We start from the raw sequence: 22,184 nt of genomic DNA on the forward strand, positions 1-22,184 counted from the left end.
ATAAAAATATACAGAAACTAGGAGGTTTTCTATAGGATTTCCATAAAAATATACAGAAACTAGGAAGTTTTCTATAGACTTTCCATAAAAATATACAGAAACTAGGAGGTTTTCTATAGACTTTCCATAAAAATATACAGAAACTAGGAAGTTTTCTATAGACTTTCCATAAAAATATACAGAAACTAGGAGGTTTTCTATAGGATTTCCATAAAAACCTACAGAAACTAGGAGGTTTTCTATAGGATTTCCATAAAAACCTAAAGAAACTAGGAAGTTTTCTATAGACTTTCCATAAAAATATACAGAAACTAGGAGGTTTTCTATAGACTTTCCATAAAAATATACAGAAACTAGGAAGTTTTCTATAGACTTTCCATAAAAATATACAGAAACTAGGAGGTTTTCTATAGGATTTCCATAAAAATATACAGAAACTAGGAAGTTTTCTATAGACTTTCCATAAAAATATACAGAAACTAGGAGGTTTTCTATAGACTTTCCATAAAAATATACAGAAACTAGGAAGTTTTCTATAGACTTTCCATAAAAATATACAGAAACTAGGAGGTTTTCTATAGGATTTCCATAAAAATATACAGAAACTAGGAGGTTTTCTATAGACTTTCCATAAAAATATACAGAAACTAGGAGGTTTTCTATAGGATTTCCATAAAAATCTACAGAAACTAGGAAGTTTTCTATAGACTTTCCATAAAAATATACAGAAACTAGGAGGTTTTCTATAGGATTTCCGTAAAAACCTACAGAAACTAGGAGGTTTTCTATAGGATTTCCATAAAAACCTAAAGAAACTAGGAAGTTTTCTATAGACTTTCCATAAAAATATACAGAAACTAGGAGGTTTTCTATAGACTTTCCATAAAAATATACAGAAACTAGGAAGTTTTCTATAGACTTTCCATAAAAATATACAGAAACTAGGAGGTTTTCTATAGGATTTCCATAAAAACCTACAGAAACTAGGAGGTTTTCTATAGGATTTCCATAAAAACCTAAAGAAACTAGGAAGTTTTCTATAGACTTTCCATAAAAATATACAGAAACTAGGAGGTTTTCTATAGACTTTCCATAAAAATATACAGAAACTAGGAAGTTTTCTATAGACTTTCCATAAAAATATACAGAAACTAGGAGGTTTTCTATAGGATTTCCATAAAAATATACAGAAACTAGGAAGTTTTCTATAGACTTTCCATAAAAATATACAGAAACTAGGAAGTTTTCTATAGACTTTCCATAAAAATATACAGAAACTAGGAGGTTTTCTATAGGATTTCCATAAAAATATACAGAAACTAGGAAGTTTTCTATAGACTTTCCATAAAAATATACAGAAACTAGGAGGTTTTCTATAGGATTTCCATAAAAATCTACAGAAACTAAGGAGGTTTTCTATAGGCTTTCCATAAAAACCTAAAGAAACTAGGAAGTTTTCTATAGACTTTCCATAAAAATATACAGAAACTAGGAGGTTTTCTATAGGATTTCCATAAAAACCTACAGAAACTAGGAGGTTTTCTATAGGATTTCCATAAAAACCTAAAGAAACTAGGAAGTTTTCTATAGACTTTCCATAAAAATATACAGAAACTAGGAGGTTTTCTATAGACTTTCCATAAAAATATACAGAAACTAGGAAGTTTTCTATAGACTTTCCATAAAAATATACAGAAACTAGGAGGTTTTCTATAGGATTTCCATAAAAATATACAGAAACTAGGAAGTTTTCTATAGACTTTCGATAAAAATATACAGAAACTAGGAAGTTTTCTATAGACTTTCCATAAAAATATACAGAAACTAGGAGGTTTTCTATAGGATTTCCATAAAAATATACAGAAACTAGGAAGTTTTCTATAGACTTTCCATAAAAATATACAGAAACTAGGAGGTTTTCTATAGGATTTCCATAAAAATCTACAGAAACTAAGGAGGTTTTCTATAGGATTTCCATAAAAACCTACAGAAAGTAGGAGGTTTTCTATAAACGTTCCTTAAAGACCTACAGAAAGTAGGAAGTTTTCTATAGACTTTTCATGGACTTTCTTATGGATGTTTATAAAAGTTCAAGGTTTGTATCGACTTTCTAGAAAACCTTAAGAAAGTCTACAGAAAGCTTTAGGTTTTCTATAGACTTTCTATTAACTCTCAGGGAAGTCTATACGAAGTCCAAAGTTTTCTATACATTTGGTATATCATTCTATGGAAGTTTATAGGAAGTCTAAGGTTTTCTATATCATATAGAGTGGTCAATAAATATCTATAGAAAAAACATCGAAGTTTCTTGGTTTTTCTAATGGTTATAGAAAATTAACCCAACTTTCTCTAGATTCTAAGGAAAATTTAGTTATTTTTCTATAGAACTCTAATTCCTATTCTATATACTTGCTATAGAACATCGCTGTATTCCGTATCTTTTGGCTTATATTTATATTTGAATAATAATGTTGGGACTACTTTGCTTCTCTATAGCAATTACAATTTTTGTAACTGCGTATTCAACCTCCGGGGTATATTCCCAGCCAGTCATGCCGGGTTAATCCATAAAACAATAAATGTGCCCAGAAGACCATTTTAAGGCAGCGTCTAATTGTCTAATCCATTAGAGGAAAAACCAGTAGACGCCTTTCGTAATTGCGCCAGAAACCATTATAAAGTAATAACATAAGTAATATAAGCTAAATAAGTTTGAAACTAAACGATTTCGGTGTTACTTTTGTAGTTGAAAGCATTCTATTTTCAATAAACGTTGGCTGATCCTTCAAGTAGGCTGTGAATGTCTGACACTTCCTAACAGGGCCACCGAGAGCGGGCGGGGCCCCGGGAAGATATGAAATTTGGGCCACAATAAAGCCGTAACTATTAGAGATAACTATACATTTTAGGGGATAAGTAAAAATTGTTTGTTCCAAATCGGGCCCCCGAGGCTTCTCGGGCCCAGGCTCCTGGAAAATATTAAATTCGGGCCCCAATAGAGCCGTAACCATTAGAGATAACTATACGTTTTAGGGGAGAAGTATAAATCATTTGTTCCAAATCGGGCCCCCGAGGCTGCACGGGCCCTGGTAATTTTTACCGGCTTGTGCCTCTCTTGTCGGGCCTGCTTCCAAAGATTAGCAACATCTCGCGCAGAGTTCTCAGTCTTAAGCTAATAATTTATACGGTCATTGGCGAAAAATACTTTCAATAAAAAATTTAGCTTCGGGAGAATAGGACTTGTGTCATACTATTACTTCCAACGTTACTTATGGTAATAACAATAGTGGTAGTTCCACAGCGTTACCCGCAGTTCGATTGTTTTGTTAAACGTGTGTTGAAAAGAGAGACAAAGATGGAAAAGCGTGATTTTGTGCCGGTTTACAAGCTCTGTTTGGGACGAAGCAATTACCAGAGCTATCACACGAATGAACGAACAACTTCTGTTTGGCCATTATTCCGCTCATTTATGAACTTCACGCTTTTCATTCGTTAGATCAATTTCGTCTCCAGACCCCTTTCTCGATTTTCACGACTCTAAACTTTAGATTGAGCATTCTCTTTTCCCGATGCTTTTTCCTTTTATTTGGCACCACGCGTGAATTGATGCGAAAGAACAAAATAATAATTTTACTGTTTTCGGCGACACACCTTTCGTCTCTCCGTTGACTGAGAGTTACGAGCGCGGTAGGCAGCCCTTTTAAATTGTTTGTTTAAGGTAGAATATAAGTTGTTTATGATTTCCTACCCACTTACTGTCCATCGTGAACCGTTAACATGTCATTCCACTATCTCAACGTAACATAGTAAAAAAACTGAATTTTTTTAGTTCTTTCTGTAGAAACACTCTATAAAATACCTATAGAATACCTTTCGAATTGTCATTTTTTCTAAAGGTATTTTGTTTATAATACGTATACCTTTAGGTATAAATTACTACTTAAAAACCATTTATAATAGTTATCTCTAATGGTTCTAGATGTTTATATAGACAAAGTATAAAATATTTATATAATACCTTTAGAATTTGTCATTTTCCTAATGGAAGTTGCTTTATAATATGTATACTCTTAACTTACAATGTTAGGTATTATCTATGGAAAATATTTAGATGACTTTCTCTAAAGGTTTTAGATGTTTATATATACCAACTTTATAAAATAACTATGTAATGCCTCTAGAATTTGTAATTGTTTCTAAATTTATTTCCTTTATAATAAGTATACATTTAGGTATCACTTAGGTAAATATAGAAACCATTTAGAATGGTTATTTCTAAAGGTTTTAGTTTTTTCTATGTGAAAAATATAAAAAAATTATGTAATACCTTTAAAATTTGTCATTTTTCTAAAGGAATATTTTCAGAATATAATAGATATTACTTAGGATTTAATTATAGAAATCCCTTGGAATACCTTTCTCTAAAGGTTTTAGATGTTTCTATATACAAAATCTATAAAATAACCATAGAATACCTTAATAAAAATTATAATTTTACGATACGTACTATCTATACAAATACTTTAGAATTAGTTTCTCTAAAGGTTTTTCTTTAGAAATACCTATCAACAGAATACTTTATGGGCAATATAACTCTATAAAATCTCTATGGAGCTCTTAAGGATTATTAGCATTTTCTATAGGAAATCTTTATGCGAGGTTATTTAGTATATGTTCTATAATGCTTTATTAAATCTATATCCATCTTTTGTTTCTGAACTATTCAGCCATGATTAAAACTGACTTTATCCAAATGAAAGGTATTCGACTCTTAAAGGCAATGACGTAACTAGGCCAATGCACCCAATGCGATGCATCGGGGCCCGTTTAATTTATATATGCCCGTTTAATTTATAGGGGCCCGTTTAATTTATAGGGGCCCGTTTAATTTATAGGGGCCCGTTTAATTTATAGGAGCCCGTTTAATTTATAGGAGCCCGTTTAATTTATAGGGGCCCGCAAGCTTAGCCGTCCACTACGACTTGTGAACTGTCACTGGCATAAATATAGCGGGGCCCATTTTGCATTCGTGCCCAATATTTCGAGTTACGCCACTGCTTAAAGGGAATATAACCTCACAGCTGTTCGTTACGTAAGATCCCAACAAATTTAGGGATTACATTAACCACAATCCACTAAGCAGCTCCAAAATTCAAATATTGGTACTCTTTGAAAGCTCGACACTAGTATTTACTAGAGGTTATCTCCCTTCAAAACTTTCTTAAATTCCAAAGAAATGAAATGAAAATTAAAATAATCAGTGATAAAAGAGTGTTTTATTTTAAGCACGGCGGACGGTGGAAATTTTGATAACAATAGTTAATAAAAAAAGCCATTCGCGGCGGAAAACAAAAGATTTAAATTTAGCCGGGCACGCGGTACAAGAAAGAATACTCCTTGTTTGAAAATCTTATCAGAGTATTCGTTTTTTTTTCTTATTTAAATTCCTTTTGTTTCTCACATTGAGAAGAACTTACTCGGACGTTCTGAAAGAAGAGGTGTAATTAAATTGAAGACTTGGCAACCTAGCTTCCCTCCAATTTTAAAATCTAAATTTAGCAAATTTCGCGATACCCGAAAGATAATAAAAAGGTTTATACACCCTTCTTCTTCTGTTAGATAATATTTTTAATATCATTAATATGGAAAAGGGGAACTCGCCGTGGGAGGATGCTATGAGACTAGATTCAGTTTCTTAGCTATTTTTTTTTTAAATTTATTAATATCCTTTATACGGACGCCATCTTGGATGTACCTAGCACGTGCCGAAGTGGCCCCTCCTTGCCAGATCACTTCCCTACCCCACTTTTTTATTTCATTTTTTTCTTGGTTTAAATTACCAAGTAGGAAGATTTTAATATTAGTATTCCAAGCCTCGCTTCGCCGCTACAACGGCTTCCTTAAGCTTTTAAAATGATCCTGCGCAATTGTATTACCCTCCCTTCGTAATTAATTATCTGTTGGATAAATTTAGGCTCTTAGAATATTTTATATTATTATAAAGTTGATGCTCTCCTGGATTTAATCTCGTTGGATAATTTAGTCTACTTTTTAAAATTAAATTAAATTTCCTGGAATATAAAATTGGGTATTATTTTTAAATTGGAACCTATGAGGGGTTAATTGAAGGGTACAAGACAGTAGGTTTTATAGGTCAAATTCGTAATCTTATTTGTTTTTCTTAATTTATGCAAATTAATCTTAAATTCTTATTGCTTTTTTGCTTTTTTTAACCATTAGTTTCGATGAACTTACATAAATTTCAAGAAATTTTATTTCTTATTTTATAAAAAAAATTAGGCCTACACCAGTTAATTGAATTATTCATTTTCATTTGCCAATATTTAAATTATTTGTAGGTGATTTATAATATAATATAAATAGTTTTAAACAAAAATATAGAGTTTCTATATTGATAATTTTATGTAGTTCCCTTCAGTTGCATTTTTGAAAATTAAACAATAATATGACTTTAGTTATCGAAAATCATTTACATTTTCTAAATTAATTTTATGGCATAAGTAGGTTTTCTTCTAAATACATGGCCCATGAAGGCAGCTATTTTCGGGGAAAGAAGAAATATTGTTAAAAACACTTGAAATATACCTATAATATATTAAAATTTACATAAATTAAAATCGATTAATAATTTTTAAATTTAGTTTACACTTTATAGTGGTATTTATACGCGCCAAATGAATTAAAAAAAATATATATTTTTTTTATTTAAAGTAGTCAATGATTCTTGTCCACCCCTATGGGTTAGCTTAGCAGTACATACCTATAAATGTACGCTCTTTTTTCTAGCTTTCTCACGAGATTTTCGAAATTGGCGTTATTGCGAGATTATAATCGCCTACGTGTAAATAATATTTCATCGCTTCTTAGCGTATAATAATTCATCACTGAATTTAGTTTTTTAATATGTAAATTGTAAATCATAATAATAATAGCAAATAACGCCCTAACTTTCCTGCACCAACACTAAGAATGCATTTAGGTGTACGGAGAATACGTGTATAACACCCCGTTCTCCCCGTCAATCTCCATAAGAGAAAGCCACGCCCCTCTGCCTTATCTGACCTAATATTTTCCCCCTTGCTGCCGGTAAGGGGGAAGACAGTCCTGTACGATAGCACGCTCTCTCCGTGTAGGCGGAGCCTATCAACGAGACATCATGGAAACAGAGGCTGTAGTCGCGGCTACACATTCTCTGTCCACCCGAATACATTCTAGCGAACACACACAAACACACGCAACGTGTAATCAAGTTTATTTAACGCTAGTCAGTGAAATCTGAGAATTAAAAGGCATTTGATCATTTCGAATACGATTCTTTTATTTACGGAAATTTTATTTTATTTATTTCTTTCTTTATTTATAAGAGCGGTTTTAAATTTTTTAATTTAATTCTATAACGAAACACCTTTGCGTGGTTCTACCTTCCTGAATTATTATTTCGCGAGGGGCTGAGGGGCCTTGGGAGCTGCTTTTTACCAGAAGTAAATGAACCGAAGTTATCGAAATAGCGCTCAGAATCGGAGGGAGTTTTCCTGATGAAAATGATGAGAAAATCGAGTCAAATAAAAGCTAATTTCTATCCCCATCTTTTGACGCGATAAATTTAGCTATTTCTATGTATAAGAAATGGTTTCATAAAAACAAAAACGTTTTTTATTCGGTTTAGGAGCGCGCAAAATTTCAAATTCGAGGTCAAAATGTAACTTCATAAGGAAAACGCCGCCAGCCTGGGGAGTATAGCAGTCTGATAACTTCGGTTAATTTACTTCTGTTTTTACTAAATATTTATCGCATGCGAGAGGCGGCCGGAGATGCGAAATCGGCGTCTGTTACACACCTGATTAAAAATGACCGCCCCAATAGGTTAATTGAAAAATATTTTCGACTCTTGATTGTAATCATCAATAAAAACTCTATACGCACGGGGTCCCGCGCCGAATTTGACCCATATATTTCCCCAGCTTTACAGTCCATCCGATACGCTCACGCACCCCCACCTGATATTTTCGCCTGGATACGAAGCCGTCGACTCTACCCTTTCTTAGTTTTCCGATACAATTATCAGCCGGTGCGAGGTTCATTTTTAAAGACGAAAAGTTTCAAAATAAAATAGGGGGGAATGAAAAGGGGGGCTGGAATTGAAGATTTGGAAGAAAAAGAAATGGCTAGAGCCAGCCAGTAAAGCCCTCGCCCAAGATCACGCGTGATGTGAGCTTTGTCCGTGTTCCGAGATTTTTCCTTTTTAACCAGTTCTGTTTCGTTTTTATTCAAATTTTAACGAATTCGCCCTTAGCGAGTCTAATACTCCCGATTCTCATGATTATCTGAAACGCGAGGAAAGATTTATCGATGGTTTTTTCGTGTTCACGCCAAAATAGGAGCGACTTATAGCGTTAAACTGATAATAGTTTGAGTATAAAAGATGTTCTCTTTGTAAGCTTTACGAATGTTTCCGATGGGTGTAGTGAGAACCTATTTAAAGTCTTCATTTATTTTTGCAGATGTAAATATTAACAGAGAGGTTAAGGGGCGCCAAAATTTGTAAAAAGTAACGTGTAGGATTCTGCAAAGATTGTTTCCCCTACACGTAGGCGCGGTCGTAGGCTAGGTGCCCACTGGCTCCCCGTTTCGTATCCGTCCTGCCTTCCACAAGGCATCGTCTCCGTTACGAAGCGAAGGCTTGTGAAATGGGAACGCCTGGCCTACACCTGTCAATTTTTGTATTTACACTTTTTTAGTGCTTAAAATTATTTAAACAATTTTAAATTCAATATTTAATTAGTTACTGGATTCGCGCCAAACTATAATTGATTTTCTATAATTATACCTCATAAAATAATTAAATGGTCTCATTTTCATCGGGAAGGAGTTTGATATTCGAGCATGTGGGAACAAAGCTAAAAATCGTCTAAAATTACATTGTTAGTCATTCTCCAAAAGTAGTAATATAAGTCTATAATATTGGTCCATGAGTTTGTCACTTTTGGGGATTATTTTACTGACAATTGTGAATGCTAGTAACGGAAGAAAATCTCCCCCTAGCGAGGCGCAGTCAAAGGCTACGTGTGACGCGTTAGCAAGCGGACGCAAAACGGCGATGAAGCCCGTAATGCAGTCAGTTTTGAGAATAGCTCTCAGTAAAATTTTTGCGTGTGAAGAATTGGAAGTGTCACACTTATGTAACAATATTATACACTTATTGTAGTAATAAATGCAATTGTTATAGTTATTCAACATACTCAGTTTCCCTAAATATAGATCAATACATTTATAATACATAGGCTAGGCCCAAGTCATCGAGCGACTTTTAATGCCTTATAAAATCAGGTGGCATGCATGTTGGCAAGCCCTTCATGCCACGCGAGCCAACAGCTCCCTACACTAACTATTACCGTTAACCTCCGCAAGTTTTTATGGAAAGGGGAAAACGAAGAACTCAGGACAAACCCCTGGTTTGTGTACATTGCATCGCGGGTACAAACACAAATCAGAACGAGTGGTTCATAGTTTCCACCCAGTACCCCAGCTGGGATCGAACCCGGCTCGTCTCGCTACGAGGCGATAGTGCTAACCACACCACTACCCCACCGATATTCTTGGCCGTTTTAACCCGATGGAAAATCTGTCGGCGGAATGAAAAAGAGGTTGTTGAGTCTCAGCTCCTTTCTGGGATGTAAATATTCTTGATCCTAATTCTTAAGTTGATCGGTGGCGCAGCAAAGGGGAGGCTCCCTCGAAGACGAGTTTGGTAAGATTCTCGAAAGTGGTTCGGACCGGTAAAAAGGGAAATTGCAAATTTCATTTTCATATCTCTCTTTATTATTATTCTAAAATCGTACATTCAAGAACCCCACCTAGTTTAGGCCACTGGTCCCTGAGATTCGTAAACCGTTACGCGTAAGCCCCCGAGATACCTAACAGACGCGCGTGGCTCAAAATTTCGAAAAATATGAAAATGAAATCTAGGGCTAATCGTTTTTCCGGTCTTCGAATGTATGAATATATTTTTTGGTTTTGCAAAATTACCGTTTCCCCGTTACGTGTAGGTTCTCTTACGAGCTGCCTACCAAGGACGTTGCCACCACCAGCGCCATTGTCGAAGATGGCGACGCGACAGACAGCCCATATACACGCCTTTCATTTCATTCTTTCTAAGCCTTGGCGGCATCCGATCTGTTTTTTAACAAGCTGCCATCCGCGAAAATGTTTTGAACTAAATTGTAAACGACCTACGTTCGACGACTTCAGACGTTACGTTTTGTTTTTCTGAGCACCTACGCATTTTTCGTCTTCGTTGTCCTTAATGGTACTACAGTTTAAATTGATCGTCTGGATATAGTGGAACTGACGATGAGGATCAAATAATTTTATATTTTCATTCTCCATTATAAAAGATCATTCTGGTGATCATTTTGGTACTGTGGAAATGTTTATGAGACTAAATTATATCATTTTGGTAATAATGGAGCTATTTTTTACGCTAAAAATGATCATTTTGGTATAGTGGAACTGTTGATGACACTAAAAATGATCATTTGGTATAGTGGAACTGTGAATGACACTAAAAATGATCATTTTGGTACAGTGGAACTGTTGATGACACTAAAAATGATCATTTGGTATAGTGGAACTGTTGATGACACTAGAAATGATCTTTGGTATAGTGGAACTGTGGATGACACTAAAAATGAGCATTTCGGCACAGTGGAACTGTGGATGACACTAAAAATGAGCATTTCGGTACAGTGGAACTGTTGATTAGACTAAAATATATCATTTTGGTGACGAAAGAACTATTTTGGCGCTAAAAATGATCATTTTGGTATAGTGGAACTATTTTTGACGCTAAAAATGATCATTTTAGTATAGTGGAACTATTTTTGACGTTAAAAATGATCATTTTAGTATAGTGGAACTAATTTTGACGCTAAAAATGATAATTTTGGTATAGTAGTACTATTTTTGACGCTATAAATGATAATTTTGGTATAGTGGAACTAATTTTGACGCTATAAATGATAATTTTGGTAAAGTGGAACTGTTGATGACACTAGAAATGATCTTTGGTATAGTGGAACTGTGGATGACACTAAAAATGATCATTTTGGTACTGTGGAACTGTTCATGAGACTAAAATATATCATATTGGTAGTGGAGGAACTATTTTTGGCGCTAAAAATGATCATTTTGGTACAGTGGAACTGTTGATGACACTAAAAATGATCATTTGGTATAGTGGAATTGTTGATGACACTAGAAATGATCTTTGGTATAGTGGAACTGTGGATGACACTAAAAATGAGCATTTCGGTACAGTGGAACTGTGGATGACACTAAAAATGAGCATTTCGGTACAGTGGAACTGTTGATTAGACTAAAATATATCATTTTGGTAACGAAAGAACTATTTTGGCGCTAAAAATGATCATTTTGGTATAGTGGAACTATTTTTGACGCTAAAAATGATCATTTTAGTATAGTGGAGCTATTTGTGACGTTAAAAATGATCATTTTAGTATAGTGGAACTAATTTTGACGCTAAAAATGATAATTTTGGTATAGTAGAACTATTTTTGACGCTATAAATGATAATTTTGGTAAAGTGGAACTGTTGATGACACTAGAAATGATCTTTGGTATAGTGGAACTGTGGATGACACTAAAAATGATCATTTTGGTACTGTGGAACTGTTCATGAGACTAAAATATATCATATTGGTAGTGGAGGAACTATTTTTGGCGCTAACAATGATCATTTTGGTAAAGTGGAACTGTTGATGAGACTAAAAATGATCATTTTGGTAAAGTGGAACTGTTGATGAGACTAAAAATGATTATTTTGGTATAGAGTTAATAAAACAAATGTGACCATTGTTGCGCCGGATTGGTATAAATTTCCTGTAAGCCACTTGAAGGGTTTTGTTTGCGTACGTGATTCAACCGCCGTTGGCGTATAAATAAAACTTGTCTATCCAATAACAACTTTCAATCCTTATTTTAACAAACATAAATTTTCCATTTTCCTTATCGCTACACTATAACGTTCTAATCAACATTTTTATTTCGCGCATAAACAAAAATTGAGGAAAAATAATGCTGATAGGGTTTCACAAAATAAGTCATCAATTTTCCCCCACTTCATACTCAACCCATTCCTTTTATTCGATATTTTTCAAGAATTAAATTCGAAATTCCAGTTTTTATAAATCACAAGAAAATAATGATTTACATTACTAGGCTCGTACTAACTAACATTTTATTTTAGGTTTTATATCCGTTTCGTAAAATATTCTATAGAAATTATATAGAAATGTAATCGGAGTACTATAAAAAATTTAAACAAATTTCTATTGAATTTATAAAGATGGTGAAACAATTTCTACGCATAGTGGTATTTTACATAGAAATATTTAATATTTATAGGTTATAGTAAACCTTAGACTAATTGTAGAATTATATAAAAACTTTCATAAAACCTTAGATTTAAAATAGATTTCTATTAGATTTTATAGAAATATATATAGAAATATTTGCCAAAAATCTTGAAATGTCGAGGTATTTTCTATAGAAATATGTATAGCATAGAAAACCTTAGACAGAATATAGACTTGTATAAGATTTTATAGAAAGTTGATAGAAAAATTTAGTAACAACCTTTAAATATCGAGGTATTTTCTATATAACTATTTATAAGATATAGAAAACCTCAGACGTACTACAGATTTCTATAGGATTTAATAAAAATATTTGTAAAAACCTTCAAATATCGAGTTATTTTCTATATAACTATTTAAAAGATATAGAAAACCCCAGACTTACTATACAGATTTCTATAATATTTTTAAGACAGTCTATAGAAATTTTGGCAAGGGTATAAAGAAGGCGTAAATTTAATCTTACAAAAAATGTAATTATTTTACATTCCTAGACTTTCTTCTGTGAGACGAGACTGTTTTTTTTCTTTTAATTTTTAATCGATGTGACGTCACGGAAATGGCGTCGAGGTCGCGCCAATCATAAATCAAAGGAATAAACAAGATGAGGCCGACGCCCATTGCGGGTTTCATCTTAAAAAGTCTCCGACGCTATCAAAGTCAAACTTAATAACCGGAAAAATAAGAGACTAAGCGAAGTTATCGTATCTGGTTCTACGTTTCCTTGAAAAGAACCCAAAAAAAAGCCACTCGCTCCATATTTAGCGCGTGCAAAGAGGAGACGAAAAGAAGGATTATAAAAATCAGCGCGTCCTTGAGTTTTCGACACACTCTTATTTCCGGTTCATTTTCTTTGTCCGCTGTTATGTTAATTATATGAATCTAATGAGTTCCTGTTTGTCGCGGAGTTTAAGCCCAGCCCTGGTTATAGAAGTAATAAATTTATTATCGAGTTATCATTTATCAAGCTGATCATTAAATTGATAACCTATCGTTAACGTAGAATGTGCCTCGTGATTCCTGGTGGAAATACCACGCCCCCTTTGCCTTTGCACGCGTTAGATTTCTCACTTTCTGTCATTCAGGGAGGGAAGAAAAACAATTTCTCTCTGTAAGCGGAAAATATCTTCCCGGGATAATGTTGCGGACACGCGTTCTATGCTAGAGTGAATGCGTTAGATTAACTTACTTGTTAGTCGAAGTTATCCTAAATTAATCCTAATTCCAGTACAACACTTTTTTATTTATGTGTTTACACTCGAAGAAAGCATTCTCTATCAAAACTGTTCTATAGACTTTCTAAAAATCTGATAGAAATCTATTGAAAGTCGAAGAATTTCTACATCCTAGAGAATGCTATAAAAATAGTTCTATATAACAAATGCCGTTTTTTTAAAATTCTATAGAACAAATGTCGGTTTTAAAAATTTCTATAGAAAATATTTTAGTTTTAAAAATTTCTATAGAACAAATGTCGGTTTTAAAAAATTTTATAGAAAATATGTCAGTTTTTAAAATTTCTATAGAACAAATATCGGTTTTTACCATTTCTATATAATATTTATTTAAAATATAAATATTTTCATTATACGAAATTAATCCTAATTCATATAAAAAATAATTTAAATCGTACCAATAAAATATTCAACTCTTTTGTTTACTAATTTATTTATTTTTGCAAACAAACAATTTATTAATTTTGAGTGAAGTCTTTTTATCCCATCAAAATTCCGCGTAATTTAGCGTAAAATATTTCTGTAAAATTGTTAGCTCGAATTCGGGGATGCTTTGGGAAACCATCGTTAGCGGCGTCTTTGCGTTAATTACAAGGGAGAAAACTAACTTCGAAACTATCATAATCGATTTATCAAAGAGAATATGTAAACAGAATCCACGCGCCACCACCGAATTATTTTTCCTCCTTCGGCGGGTAATCATTAACATTATTACCCCTTTAAAAAGAAAATGGTACGAATATTAGTAACCTTTTCCACCACCAGGTAGGGTAATGACTCTCTCATCATCGCGCTGTATTGACTAGAATAGGGCTCAAATAGATAGTCTGTAACCAGAGGTGAGTAAAAACCTGCATGCTTCTAAATATCGTCTTTTAATTCATTAATATATCGGCCTAAAAATTATAAATATAGAAGTTAATACGAACCACCGATGAAATTTGAAAAACACGAAAAGGTAGAAAAGTCCAATAAACGGGGCAAAAAAGCTAAAATCTAGGAAAATTTGGAAAAATTTCAAAATTTTAGGCCTAAATGAAACTGGGACCAATAGGTATTTGAGCTATTTCAATTACTACTTGAAAGCCTAACATTTTGTAATTTTTCTAAATTTATATAGGATTTAGCTTTTTGACCCCCTTTATTGAACTTTTCTACCTTTTCGCGTTTTTCCAATTTCTAATAATTATAAAATTAAACAAATAACAATTGTTTCATGTTTATAAACATCAAAACCGATGGCTAAAGTGCGATTTAAAATACTTATTTTAAATATTTAAGGGTCTAAATTGGAAAAGAATTTAAGTTATTACCTATTTTAGAAAATAAAACATTTATATTACTCCATTTTCGTAAAACATTGATTAAAAAAGTACTAAAATGTTTTAAAACGGTAACTAGAGGGTTAGTAAATAAAATTGCTTGAGAACCAGTTCGACAATATATAGCATAGTTTCAACTATTGTACCCAAAATAACCTAAATTGTCTCATTAACAGGATCAGGATATAATGATACGCTAATGTACATATTAGCATCCCGCTAAAATCGCATTCCTCATGATCTTTATTGTATGATGTTGAAGTAACGGATCTTATTGTTTAAAGACAAATTAATTTCATCCGAATTTAATAACGTTTGGTCCGCGGGGCAGTTATTGTTGGTAGTACAAATGGGGACAGCTGTGTCCTCGACTGAGGAGCCATCAGGATGAAATCTCCGGCGTTGACTGGCTTGTGTAAACAGCTGAAACGAAACAATGACTTCAAAGTTCGGCCACAATCTTCCCTTTTCTGGCGCGTGTCCTTCGAGCTTTTAACGAGTAGATTTTACGGTTTTTACCCCATTTGCACAATTTTGGGGTTTGCTGAATATATCACCCAGATTAGCTGAGATGTTGTTAAATCCATCGGGTTTTTTCCAATGGCTTTTGACACTCGTTATTATTGTATTATCTTTAACTAAAATACTAATACTTTTTTGATAAAGAAACTTAGAATACTCTAAATTTGTTTTTATAGATAAACTCTATAGAATAACTTTACGTACGTATACTCTTTAGAATATTATCTATAAAACTACGTATAATCTTTAGAATAACTTTGATATTTTCTATAATCTTGTAGATATCTAAAGGCTATATAGCCGATCAAGGATATTCTTGAGAATTTCTAAATAAAAGTGTTGAGTTTAAATTATTTATAGAAACATTATAGAAATTTTTTTTCCTTGGAAGTATTTTTACAATAAAAACCTTAAAAGATTCTTTAGAATTTCTTTAGAATATTTAGAACGGGATATATTATTATTTAATGTATATTTGAATATGGAAATATAGTTGCGTTTAAATTAAGTTCGTTTGACTCGTAACTCTTAATACGTATCTTAGTTCCGTGTTTTGCAACCTATTCTTTAGTTGTTTGTTCATACGAGCTTCATGTCACGTTACGCATCCTAGACATGAACGTACATCATCCAATTACTTCCTGATTGTTTCTTTACACTATTGACACGTCGCAAGCTGAACAAGTTGCCATGTGTAGTAACATGAACAAACATGAGAGGGGGAGATAGATCGATATACACCTCACCACCGTTATGACGATAAATCTTTAACTTTGACACCGTTTTGAAATCGAGGACATTGGATAGGGTATTCGTCGTCGGTCATGTTTTGGTTTTGCGTAAACAAATTTCGTGTCCACTCCGTCTACTCCCGTCAATCTCCAGCGCCAGGTTTCCTGCCAGATCCTATAACCATCGTCGCGTCTCAACCGTGTCCCAATCATACCAATCCTCAAGCCCTTCAATTCACCAAGGTTGAGCCTTCAGCTTCGCTTTGAGGATACTATGAACTAACGGCCGGTGGTGTCGCGTTATTGTTTTGGAAGGTCCGATTCGCTCGGGTGCTCTTCTTGATTATTTTGCGTCCCCCCCCCCCCCAGAGGAAATCGAAAGGGCGTCGCTGTGTATCGACCGTTATTCGAAGGTGTAGTTCCGTCGCGTCAAGGTGTCCGGGCACCGAACACCGAGCCTCGTTTCCGTTTTAATTCCACGTCCGATCACTTCCAGGTAACTGTGGCGAGCCAGTTTCCTTTGGACTGCTTTCTCGAGGTCCAAGGGCCGATCGAGTCTCGGGTCAAGCGATTAAGGGAACGACCGCTTTTGTAACCCCTCCCTGTGATTGACACGCTATTTTTGGGCAGAATATTAATTAATTATTAATATTATAAGGGTTGCCTTATAAAAAATTACTATTGAATTTCTAAAGAAATGTAATCTGAAACCTATTGAAAAATTAACCAAATTTCTATACATATTCTAAGGAAATGTAATCGGAAACCTTGTTAATAATTAGTCTAATTTCTATAGAAATGTAATCGGAATCCTATAGAAATATTGATGAAATTCCTTTAAACATATTTTATAGAACTGTAATCAGAACCCAATTTCTATAAAAATAAAATCGGAATTCCATGAAATATTTCACAAAATTCTATAAAATCGATAAAAAAAATTTAAAACCATTGGAAAAAAATCAACTTTCCTATAGAAATATATATAGAACACCCGATAAAACTTTAGATTTTCTATAGACTTCTATACGATTTTATAGAAAGTCGATAGAAAATGTTTTCTATTGGTATACTTGGAAGGTTTTATCTGATTTTGGATCCAATTAACGCAAATTTTCTTCTAACAAGATGAAAATAAAATTGCTGCATCTCAATTTTAAATATTTATTTTTCCTATATCTTCCGTGTAACTTTGAAAGAGGTTTTGTTTGCGCAGTGGCCTCCAATTTCACGTCGAAAACAGTAGGATGGCTACGTTATTTCTCTTTTATATCAATTTTTAAAATATACTGTTTCCCGCCCTCCCCAAACAAAGACGATTTTCCGTCCAATTCTTTTATTTGATGTCATAATCGCAATTGGAAATTCCACCCATCCAAACCCCCGCGTCCCAAACTATACACCGAGAAAAACCAATATTTGAATGAAATTGTTTCACTCAATTTATACGCGCGTCATATACGCTTAATAAAACGCGTAGTATTAATGCGTAGAGTCTGGACATGCAAGCTACTCTTTACATGGTCCTTGTAAAAGCTGTTTTTCAAAAGGGCAAAAAAGTGGCAATGGTGAGAGGGTCGATGCGGGAAACGTGCGCTAGGCCTATACTGAGATTTTTCGCGTCGGCGAAAAAACTTGTGTTTAGCCTAACGGAAACTTTTTGCGTCGAGACGAAAAACGTGCGTTAGGCATAAAGGAGATTTTTTGGGTCGACGAAAAAACTCGTGTTAGGCCTAACGGAAAATTTTTGCGCCGATGCGAAAAACGTGCGTTAGGCCTAACAGACATTTTTGCGTCGATGATAAAAACTTGTGTTTAGCCCAACGGAAACTTTTTCGATGCGAAAAACCTGCGTTAGGTCTAACGAAGATATATTGCGTGTTGTGTGTATCCAAATTAATTATCAATATTTGCGTCTCTTTTTGGGCAGAATCGGGAGATCACTTTTTGGACTCGAACACCTACGTGAGTTCTCGAGACGAAGGCACCACCACTCCGGGTCTCTCCGGCGCCGAAGGTCAAAGGTCGAGATCTCCATCCGCCTATCTTCGACGTCTTTCCGACCCCGGTTTGAAAGTAGGCAACCACCACGACAGTCACAGCCACTCTGGCGTCTCTCTGTTGAGTCCATTGTCGTCCCTAGTCCGACTGCAAGCGTCCAGTCACCATTCGCAACTTTCACCCGTACAAGGTTCCCGCTCGTCCGGACAACCTGGAAGCTCCTTGGAGAACCGCAAAGCCGAAGACTTTGATTTCCAAAGGTTAGTCTCTCTATTTGCATATTTCCAGCACCAGCAAACTGAATTAACACGTTTGAGGGAAACACATTATCTGACCTAACCTAACCTTACCTTCACATTATCTGACTTAACCTAACCTAACCTTCACATTATCTGACCTAACCTAACCTAACCTTACCCTAAACTAACCTAACCTAACCTTACCCTAAACTAACCTAACCTAACGTAACCTAACCTTAACCCTATCTGATCTAACCTAACCTAACCTTCACCTTATCTGACCTAACCTAACCTAACCTTACCTTCACATTATCTGACCTAACCTAACCTAACCTTCACATTATCTGACCTAACCTAACCTAACTTAACCTTCACATTATCTGACCTAACCTAACCTAACCTTCACATTATCTGACCTAACCTAACCTAACCTAACCTTCACATTATCTGACCTAACCTAACCTAACCTTACCTTCACATTATCTGACCTAAACTTTAAATAATAGTACTTACCTGGGGAAAATATACCCACCAAATACTAAAATATAAATGTTTTATAAGCATACGTTTTGCCTAGTTTAATGTACTGCGAAATTTGTTTTGAGCAAGATTCTCAATAAACCAATATTCCCAGACAAAATTCGGTCAAATAGAAGTCCTCCAGAATTATACCCTTGGCACCACCCTGGGCCCAAGTCATCGAGCGACTTTTATTGCCTTTTAATTCAGGTGGCCGGGTTACAACGCGTAGGAGGGTGGTGGAAAGCCCTTCTAACCACGAGAGCCAACAGCTCCCTACACTCACTATTACTGTTAACCTCAACAAGGTTTTATGGACCCTAAGAACTGCTTCACGGGTCAAAATTTACTTCAAAAACTTCATTCCATAGGGAAATTTACTTATTTAAAAATTATATTTTACCGATGCTATAGTTTGAAAAATTACTTTATTTTCTTTTAAAACGTATTTCTAACCTGCGAATGTACGTGTTTCAAGCTAAAAGATCTTTCTACCTAGTAAAGTGGCCTTCTTGTTTCAATGGTAGCTCTTACGTCACTGTCTCGCGCTATTAGTATTATACCACAAGTAACATAATAACAATAAGTATGTCAATTAGAAAAAAATTATCACCGGACTTGATTATCAAAGTTATTGCGCGGTAGTTCTCAGAACAGAGCCCCCTGGTGTCTAAATATGCCTAAGGGGAAATATACGATTACACGCTACTCAGATCGAGTGCAAATCCAAGTCTTAACTTGGTGAGAATATCAGTGTTGGAAAGAAGGTTCGGTCAGGAAATTAGCATTAAAACAATAAGCTGTGTCATACTTATGCTTATTATGTTACTTATGATTAAACTTTAATACAAAGCTTCGTTTTTTGAGGTAAGAACCATATTTCATAGTGCTCGGAATTGTTTATTCATTATCCACAAACTATTTCGATTTATTTAAAAAACGTTGGTAAAAAGAATATAATTTTAACTTATTTAATTATGTTTTTTTACGCAACCAAGCATTTATTTGAATAAAAGTGGCATTTATTTAAATAATTGTTTGTTTTATTTAAATGGTAGGCTTATTCACTTTCGATTATTTAAACAATTTACAATTTTTATTCAACTATTGGTTATTTAAATAAATATTATTTAAATATCACCGAGCTTATTTTATTCATGGATAAAAATTAATCGAAATCCGAGCACTAATATTTCATATCTCTGATTTTTATTCATTTCATTTCATGAAAAAAACATTTACTATAATTACCAGTATATTTATGAGACGAAAATTTCTAACCTAATATAACTACGACAGTCTTTGAAAGTTTAAAATCCTTTAAATATAAACCTCCGATTTAAGCGGTAATTATTTGAAACAAAGGAATGAGATTCTATAAAGCTAATAAATTAACTTCAACAATCACTTGATAAAGTAGACAATGAGATCCCGAATTGTAGTTCCTCCAATTCTCGAGAGGGGCGAGACGTTTTTAAAATAATCTCTCAATGGGTCAATGTGTCGATCGGGAATTGTCCAAAGATCTGCTGGAGTGGCCCATGCGGAACCGAACGGCTTAAACGATGAGGGGAGAAGAACCACTGACGAAGATGGTCTTCGGTGTCTCGCTGCAAAACGAGTTAAGTGTTCATTAACCTGGCGAGTCAAACAAATCGCTTCCAGCCATACACCCGAGCAGGTGCCCGTGCTAAATAAAAACTGAAAGCGAAGCGTATATTCAATCATTTTTATTTTCCTCCTACGGTTATAATCGGATTGTTCTCTCAGAATCGAGATGGGAGGCCGACTCCGTATCCAATTTGTCCCCCCACCTGGGAATTGATTCATATTCCTTTAAAAAATTGTCACTATCGTCTCGCCTCATTTATATAATTATAAGTAATATAACATTCAAAAGTATGACACTTTCTTTTATCTCTACACTTTCCATTAAAAATATTCTATAGAAATTTGGGTATATTTTCTAAAAATTACCCCAATTTCTATAGAAAAAGTATCCAAATTTTTATAGAAAAAGTTCCCAAATTTCTATAGAAATATTACCTAAATTTCTATATAATATTTCCAATATTTCTATAGAAAAATTACCCACATTTCTATAATATTATTTCCAAAATTTCTATAGAAAAATTACCCAAATTTCTATGGAAAAAGTACCCCAATTTCTATAGAAAAAGTACCCTAATTTCTATATAAATATTTCCAAAATTTCTAGAGAAAAATTACCCACATTTCTATATAAATATTTCCAAAATTTCTATAGAAAAATTACCAAAATTTCTCTAGAAATATTACCTAAAGTTATATTCGCATCGGAAAACTATCGCTACACCCCCTTTGGCTCGCCATTGAAATCTAGATAGGTAGTGGCTAAAGCAGACGCTATTAGTTTTTCCTCATCGTTATAATTTTTGCATCATTTGCTTAAAGGTTTATTTAACAAAAACTTTTTACGACTTTATAATTTGCCTGTAGCAGACGCTAGATCTTAGGTGCTACCTCTTAGAAGCTAGCGCCGATACGCCACCTAGACTCGTTTCGGTCGCGAATAGAAAAATTAAACCATTTTTTATATAATCTATAGAAAATTTTTTATAACCATTAGATAAAATTTAAGGTTTTTTCTGTAGAAATATTTAAAGAGCACTCTATTGGATATGGAAAACTTTCAACTTTCTATAGAATTTTATAAAAAAATTTAGAAATTACATTGAACATTTTTGTAAGGGAAGTTAAGTTAATGATAGTTTGGTACGTCAATGAACATATAGATCATTAAGTGGCTATAAGGACTGGGACTCACTGAGAGCTGTTACTGTTAGTAATCTTTGGAAGTTTGTTTAAATGATCAACCAAGGCTTATTGTAAATTGAAACGCTTTCAACAGTAAGAACAACATTTACTACAGTAAAATGATTATCAATTAATCGGAACCAAAAATTGACTATTATAAATTCGTTTTCCAAAGTAGTGATTTATCAAATTTGAGACCTACACGCGAAATTCACACCGCAACCCGAAATCGTTCAGTGTCATACTTATATTACGTGACTTAGGTTATAAGTAGGGTGAATGTACTTACCGACAGTCATTGATTTCGGGGGAAGGTATTTATTGAAGATGTCTCGAAGGCAGTCTGCCGTTCATCCAAAAACCC

The 22,184-nt window shown here is 34.0% G+C and overlaps 1 protein-coding gene across 1 annotated transcript in view; it reads left to right on the plus strand.

Annotated features, from left to right (window-relative positions):
* The window catches only part of LOC149923675 (histone-lysine N-methyltransferase MECOM-like), a 162,541-nt gene that overhangs the window by 95,126 nt on the left and 45,231 nt on the right, over nt 1–22,184 (plus strand). The window contains exon 3 of the mRNA XM_090160510.1: nt 18,196–18,526. The gene's annotated coding sequence lies outside the window, so the exon portion shown is untranslated. The remainder of the gene's footprint in view (nt 1–18,195; nt 18,527–22,184) is intronic.

The sequence above is a fragment of the Leiobunum rupestre genome, chromosome 10 (assembly GCF_980474605.1).
Source record: "Leiobunum rupestre chromosome 10, qqLeiRupe1.1.hap1, whole genome shotgun sequence".
In the NCBI taxonomy this organism is placed as follows: domain Eukaryota; kingdom Metazoa; phylum Arthropoda; class Arachnida; order Opiliones; family Sclerosomatidae; genus Leiobunum; species Leiobunum rupestre.